Source organism: Fringilla coelebs (genome assembly GCF_963513975.1).
Source record: "Fringilla coelebs genome assembly, chromosome: 9".
NCBI lineage: Eukaryota > Metazoa > Chordata > Aves > Passeriformes > Fringillidae > Fringilla > Fringilla coelebs.
The window spans coordinates 19,533,409-19,540,537 of record NC_140067.1 but is presented as its reverse complement, the minus strand read 5'-3'; positions in this window follow the sequence as shown (position 1 = coordinate 19,540,537).

Below are 7,129 nucleotides of genomic sequence, written 5' to 3'. Positions count from 1 at the left end.
TGAAAAAAAGCAGAGGTGTTCCCAAAACACACACATTATCAACTACTGTACACTACTGTTCCTGCAATTAAAATTAACAACAAATTGATCTACATTGAAATATATAAATATATATATACATATAAAACTGTATAATATACATCATACTGGCCAGAAAATCCATGCTGATGGGAAATGCAGCACCTACACTTTCTGAGATAAGCTGAGGAATAAGATAGGTGGCTGGCTCCAAGTCATGCTCACTGCAGGAGAGACAAGACAATTGTGCAGATCACCACCATTCACATTGTCACAGGATAATTCAGGCCAGAGACCTCAGGAGGTCTCCAGCTCAAACTGCTGCTCAAAGCAGGGTCAGTTGTGAAGTCAGACTTCAAAGTTACTCAAAGTTTTATTCAATCTGGTCTAGGAAACCTCCACAGATGCAGATGGTATGGCCTTGCTGGGCAACCTGTTCCACTGCTTGGCTGAATAGTGAAAAAGAGTTTCCTTATGCCTAAAATGTGAGGTATTTATAGTTTTTATGCTTCCTGAATATTACATTTTGTAGGTATTATTTACTTTTTAGACACAATAGTTATAAATTAGGGGTAGTTTTATAAAAGATAAAATTACTGGAATGGAAACCACAGTTTGAGGGAGAAACAAGACATTTTGCTCCAAAGCACAGCTTTATTACAATTATTTTTTATGGATTATTTAATACAGTTATTCTCTCTACAATTTACAAATGGAAAATTAAATAAAATCTTCATAAACTTTTTTCTCTAAAGAAGAGATCCTATGTTTACTTTGACCAAGTATCATAGCCAGAGCTGAGTGGACACAAAATAGCCAGAGCTGAGTGGAACTGGAATGAATGGAATCATTCTATCTGTCCTTCTGTGGCTGCTGAGCAACAGGATAAGAGGAAAATCAAAACTACATAAGAGCCAACTCTCAAGCATTTGGGGTAACACTTGGCAAATGGAATAGGATAAAAAAAGGGATAATATGTCCCACATGCAAGTTATAGACTCCTAAATCTGGCACTGTAATGAGAAAATTGAAAATAAATGACACTGAGCATCATGGAATGCAGAAGCAGCTGAGCTGTTCAGCCCAGCCAGCGCAACTCTTCATTAGCTCGCTGCACTGCTTTGAGACCTGCATGGAGCCACCTTTCTAAAGTATTTCTCTTCCTAACGTTTATCTCCTGAAAAGCTGCCTACCTACTTAAATTGATCTCAGAGAGCACACTGACAGGCTCCTTCCACTGCACCCACACCAGTATTCAAAATCTAATCCTAAAGAAGCACCCAGAAGATTCCAGTAAGCAACACCTTGAAAAATTACCTTCTTTTCCAAATTAATTATATTCTAACCTCTACCTGGAATTAAAATATCAAATATGTGCCAACTTACAAAAAGTACCCCAACAGTGCCTGAGTTTATGCCATCAGTTATAACAAGCCTTTGGCTATATGGTACAGAATCATGAATATTGTAATAGTACCACAAATAGCACCACACTGGTAGGTTCTTTTTAAAACTGAAACTTACTAAAAAACCAAAGCAATGAACTACAGTACTACAGAAAACACCCACCTCTTAAGCCCATTTGTCTTTGTGACAGGTTCTTACACAAATTTTTCTTTCTCCATTCCAGCAGAAATTTCCGCACCCAAGAAAGATTCTACATAGATTTTTCATTTGGGGAAAAATATGATGGTTAATTCAAAACCTTAAAATAAAACAGAACACAAAGTCCATCAGAAGGTTTGCACCATCATTTTTAATCATGACCTAATCTTTCCCTTAATACTTAATGCACCCTTAAGTGATTAGGACAAAGACTGGTGCTGCAACTGGACTTTTAGTAGCAATTCCTTATTATTATTTTATTACTTTGAGACCCAGTCCTGCAAGATGCTGAGTCACAGGAACTCTACAATGATCACTAGTTGAGGATACTCTGGCCTCTCAATTCCCACAAACTTTATGCTGCTACACCAGAATACTGCAAGCAGCCTCTTTACTACATCTCTTTGGTCAATAAATATTCATATAAATGCTACGAGACACAAACTAGTTTTGCCTGAATATAAATATTTAGAGAATACACCAAAATAAATTCATACACATGTCATCATACAGAATTCTGCTCTTTGTTACTTCTGCAGTTAAATTTGCAAAGTACATTAAAAATACATAAATTAGAAGAGGTATTCAATATTAAACGTTCTATGGATTCCTGAGACTGAGAGAGAGAGACAATTAAATTAAAGGCTCCTCTGATGGGATGTGTTGTAAAGTATTTGTCCATACTGGAAGGGGAAAATGCCAAAACACTTGTAAGCAGAATTCCATAACCTTCTAGAAAAAGCATTTTTGGTAGAGGTACATTCTTTATAGATGCTGTCACTTTTACAAAGAATGCCCTTCCTAAATTTCACCCTGATGAAATCTTTAATTACGTTTTATCATTTCTATTCATAGTGATTAAAATATAACTATAAATCTGAATATCCGCTAGCTATATTTTACTCTAAAGATTATGGTGACTCCTCGAAGGCCAGAAAGAGGATTTATTTTATAGATTTGGTTTTGATGCATTAATGAAGTCCTGTAATAAAAAGTAAATAAATAAGCATGGTATCTGAAAGAAAAACAAAGCAAACTAAATCACAGAAATGTTTAAAAATATTAATCTTAGCTTTATATGCAATTTAAACTTCCACACAGTTAAGTCTTTCTTGTGTTTCATAGCAGCTTCTAAGGCTACTAAGGCTTCTCCAATGAAAATTAAAGTCAAACTTAAAATTTGACAAAAGTAAATTCTAGATACAGATTAGGTTTAAACAAAGACTTAAGGAGGTGCCTGACTCACTGGTTCTCCATTAAACCTGTCTGCATCCCCCAGTACCTAAATGTTTCTGTCCACCTGTCAGGTATTTCATGTTTGTTGAGGGAGGCAGCAACACTGATGCTGACTCAAGCTGCTCACATCACAGCACACCTCACCACTGGCATCTGCACGAGCTCACCAGGAAATAACAGCACTGCACTTCTGCACAAACTTGGATTTTAACTACTTTGATGCACTCTTATAGAGCCATGCAAAGAAATGCAATGTTCACAGAAAAGTTCCTAAAACAACTCTGAGTAACAAAGATTCTTTTGAAAGACTCACTTCTAAAAAGCAAGGAGTAAGAAAAATATCCACTCCTTATTTTATTTTCAGCAATTATTTAGTCACCTTTTAATTCTGATAACATACAAACAATCAAAATACATTTTTCAGGTAATTGTAGGACTTCAAAAATTCTGTTTAGAAAAACAGTCATCACTAGGACAGATTGACAAAATATGCTTCTAAAGCCGCATTTTGATATTTTAGCTAATATAGATGTGGATTAGAAAGCAAGGTCATAGCATCTATAGAGTCCAAAAATTACTCTGTTAATATGACTGATAATTACAAATTATACTTCAATCTGATGCTAAAAACTATCCAAATATTAGCAAATTTTATATTTTAAAGTAGTTAGTCCTACCATGAATTTTGTCCCCCATGTGCAACATTTGTATATTTTATTTAACATCTGTGTACTCTTCACTAAAAAACTTCATGTGTTCTGTTTCTGTCATGTTCTTTCCAAATGCAAACAAATATAATGTGTCAAAAAGCTTAGCTTCTCTACCATTGGTAGCTTAATTTTGTTTGTACCATTTTCTCTCTCTTTAGCTTCCTTGAGATATCAAAATCTTTTCTGTAATGAAGAACAAATTTATGCTCTTCAAAGACATTTCAGAGCAGCTAATGTCAACAAGGGTCAGTATTCAATCCTTCTTTCCAATTCCCTAAACTTTTCATTCTCACAATCAGGAGAATGCCTAAAATTCAAATCCAGACCACCTTCTTAACCTAGCAGAAAATTCAACACCCATGAAGTATTAGGTGTAACACCAATTTAATGAAGAAGTTTTCTGTTTGGGAAAAATATTTGTTAGCACTGCAATTCAAAAGTTTTCAGATGTTACCTACTACAAACAAAGATTGCCTTTCCACAGATGCACACAGGAGGTATCCTTTTTCATAACTCCCATCACTACTTTCCAGCTGCCAAACTCAGACTGCAGAACTTCAAACTTATTTATGTGTAATTTGGTACCTACAGCCAATTTATCAACTTTGCTTTCCGTGCACCCGAGTGAACAAGCCTGTGTCTTGCTCAACTGCCAGCAATACATCTTGCAATCTGCTGTGAAGGAAAGTTGCTGTAACTTTAGGCACACACTGAGAACATCCCTCCCCATCCAGACAAGCTGCATTCACAGCGTGCCTCCATTCTGCTAACACTCTGGCCCTTGATGCCTGCAGGAAAGCTTTTGGTGTCTCTTTTCTTCCCTCTCACAATCATGTATTTCACACTCACTGCAGAAGTCAGTCTCCACACAAAGACATCAAGAAGAAATGTCATTCACATAGAATTTCATAGGTTTTTAAGGATGATTAAAAGCTTTGCTCAAGAGAGATCTTCACAATCAGGTATTCCCTTGCCACTTCAGGGCATATGGCAGAAATAAAAGCTTCTCATGAGAACTTGAATTTTGTTTATTTTTCAGATAAACTTTAACTAGCAGAATTATTTCAGGTACTAATTGCTAATGATTCTCACCAGTCTTCAGACAGTCTTTTCTGTCAAAAAAAATTAGTTGCCAGATTGCTAGAGGATGGAAGAACAAGTCTATTACATATTTTCATTTTCTTCTGAATGGATTATAAAAATCAAGAAGAAAATAATTGGGGTTTTATGCTATCCTTTTGAAACATATTTTAGTCCCTTTCATATATCAAACAAATTATTAGCTTGTAACACATAAAAGAATCTGAGAAGCTCAGGAGTTCTGAAGGCTTGTGTTTTTAGGGGAACCACTGGTTTTATTTTTTTAACTTAACTCTTTAATGCTTTACTGATTTCAAAGACGTATTCCAAGCAGCATCAGGAAGTGAGAAAACATACTGCATCACTGAAGCTTCTTAAAAAGTTTGCATTCTATGATAAATTTAATAGTTCATATGCTTTGCCAACTTCATCCACGATAAACTAAGAAAAAAAGAAGGGGAGAAAAGCATGGGGAAAGTAATGCCAGGGAAAATTAGAGAACTAGGCACTGAGGTGCTCTAGAATAGATTTAAATACCTTCAATCTTGTCTTGGTTTTGAATCTATTCCTCATTCTTTTTTTGTATGAAATTCTTTCTGCTGAAAGCACCATTCACTTTGTCCTTTGGACAACCTGAGTACATTGGTACCATTACTTTATATGGAATTCATATGAATATACATGGCTGTCCCCTTTTATATTTTTTTAGTGCCATTTAATAGAAAATAGGGCTTTTACATGCTTTCTACAGGAGGGTAAAAAAAAACCCAAACTAATCTCCTTTCTGCATCTTTTATATTTTCCTTGCAGAAGGTAATTCAAAGCCAGATGTATCAGAGGGGAGTCTCTTTCCAGTGTTGACCCTGGAACGTCAATGAAAGCTCATTCATAATTTCCTTTCCATGCCATAAGGAAACATAATTTGTAGACCTACCTTCCAAGGAAATGAAAGACTGTATCTCTGTAAAAGATACTGCTGATGAAAAGGGGGTGTCTAAGACATCTTAGCATAAAATACACATTTGAATTCACTCACAAAACAAAATCTAGTTATTGTAATCCTAGAAGCAATTCATAAATGTAATAAAACACTGGAAATTACAGGAAAACTCAGCATTTTTGATCTGGAAACATTATGCCAAGGATGTGCAATCTTTTCAGAAAACCTGTAAGCACAAAGCTCCATTTGTCTTTTAGCAGTGGTCTTAGCTCCTCAAGGCAAATGACACCAATCTTGCAGACTTGGAGACAGTTAGAAAATCATGTTCTGTTCACACTTACCCTAACACCCTCCCAAACTTGGGGTTTTGTTTTGCCTAGAGTTTGGTATTTTAACACTCAAGTCTTGCTTCTTTAAGGATATTTTTAGCCCACTTTTCCTTTAGTTAAGATTATATAGCACCTAAAACAAAGGCACAACAGCGTTGGCCTTTCTGTACAGGATGCTTAAAAAGCACACAGTGAACCCCCACAGAGAATCTAGTTAAGACCAAAAAATTTCCAACTGTAAAGCTAAAATAGATTTTTACCGCATAAAGGTAAAAACACATTTATAATAATCTTAACTGCTTCATAAATAAGATTACCCGGACTGTAGGCCTTGAGTTTGAGTCTTCTAAGAGGAAATAATTGAACCATTAAGATGCTTTGCCCATCTTAATGGTTAAGAGGATAGTGCTGTTATTTACACTTGGGCCACGTTCAGCTGTGCTGACTGCACATGCCTGAGGGAGCCAAACCTCATCGCTGCCTGTCCTGTGAAATTGACCTGCAGAAGCGTCCTGTGAAACTGACCTGCACAGGCGGACAGCGGCCTGGCTGGCAAAACGGCGCTGTCTTGACTGCAAAGATGCTGGCTGATGTAGGGAAAAGGAAACTCCTGATTGCCCTCGGGCAGGCTTTCAAGGGTTCCTCTCAGCAAATGACCTCCACCTGCCTGCAACTGCACAGGCTTTCCCACCTCAGCTCACAGGCCAAACCAAGGAGACACGATGGTCGTTTGCTGCCCATGGGCCAGCTGTAAAGCATAGGTGGCTTTACCCTCACCAGAGCTCAGTCAAGCCCTGATTTAACTTTCTAGACGGAGATGCGAAAGGGATTTCCTTGAGGAAAAGCCTCTTCCCGCAGCTCCCAACATCAACCCACCCTTGCCACGGCACCAGGCGCTCCTTTCGGGACGGAGGCTCCTCCCCGCCTACGGCTGCGCTCCACTGCCGGGGGGATAAGCCGCGGCCGGGAGCGGGCTCGGCGCTGCCCCGCGGCCGGGAGCGGGCTGGGCGGGGCCGCCCTCACGGGGGCACCGCGCCCTCCAGCGGCCCGGCCACGCCTCCCCTCACGCGCGGCCGCTGCCCGGAGCCCCCGCACCGCCCGCGCGCCCCCCGCCCGCGCGCCCTCCCGCCGGCGCTGATGTCACATCCGCCGCCCGCGCCCGTCCAGCCGCGCCGGCTCCGCCGTCTCCCGGGCCCAAACTTTTGTGGTGG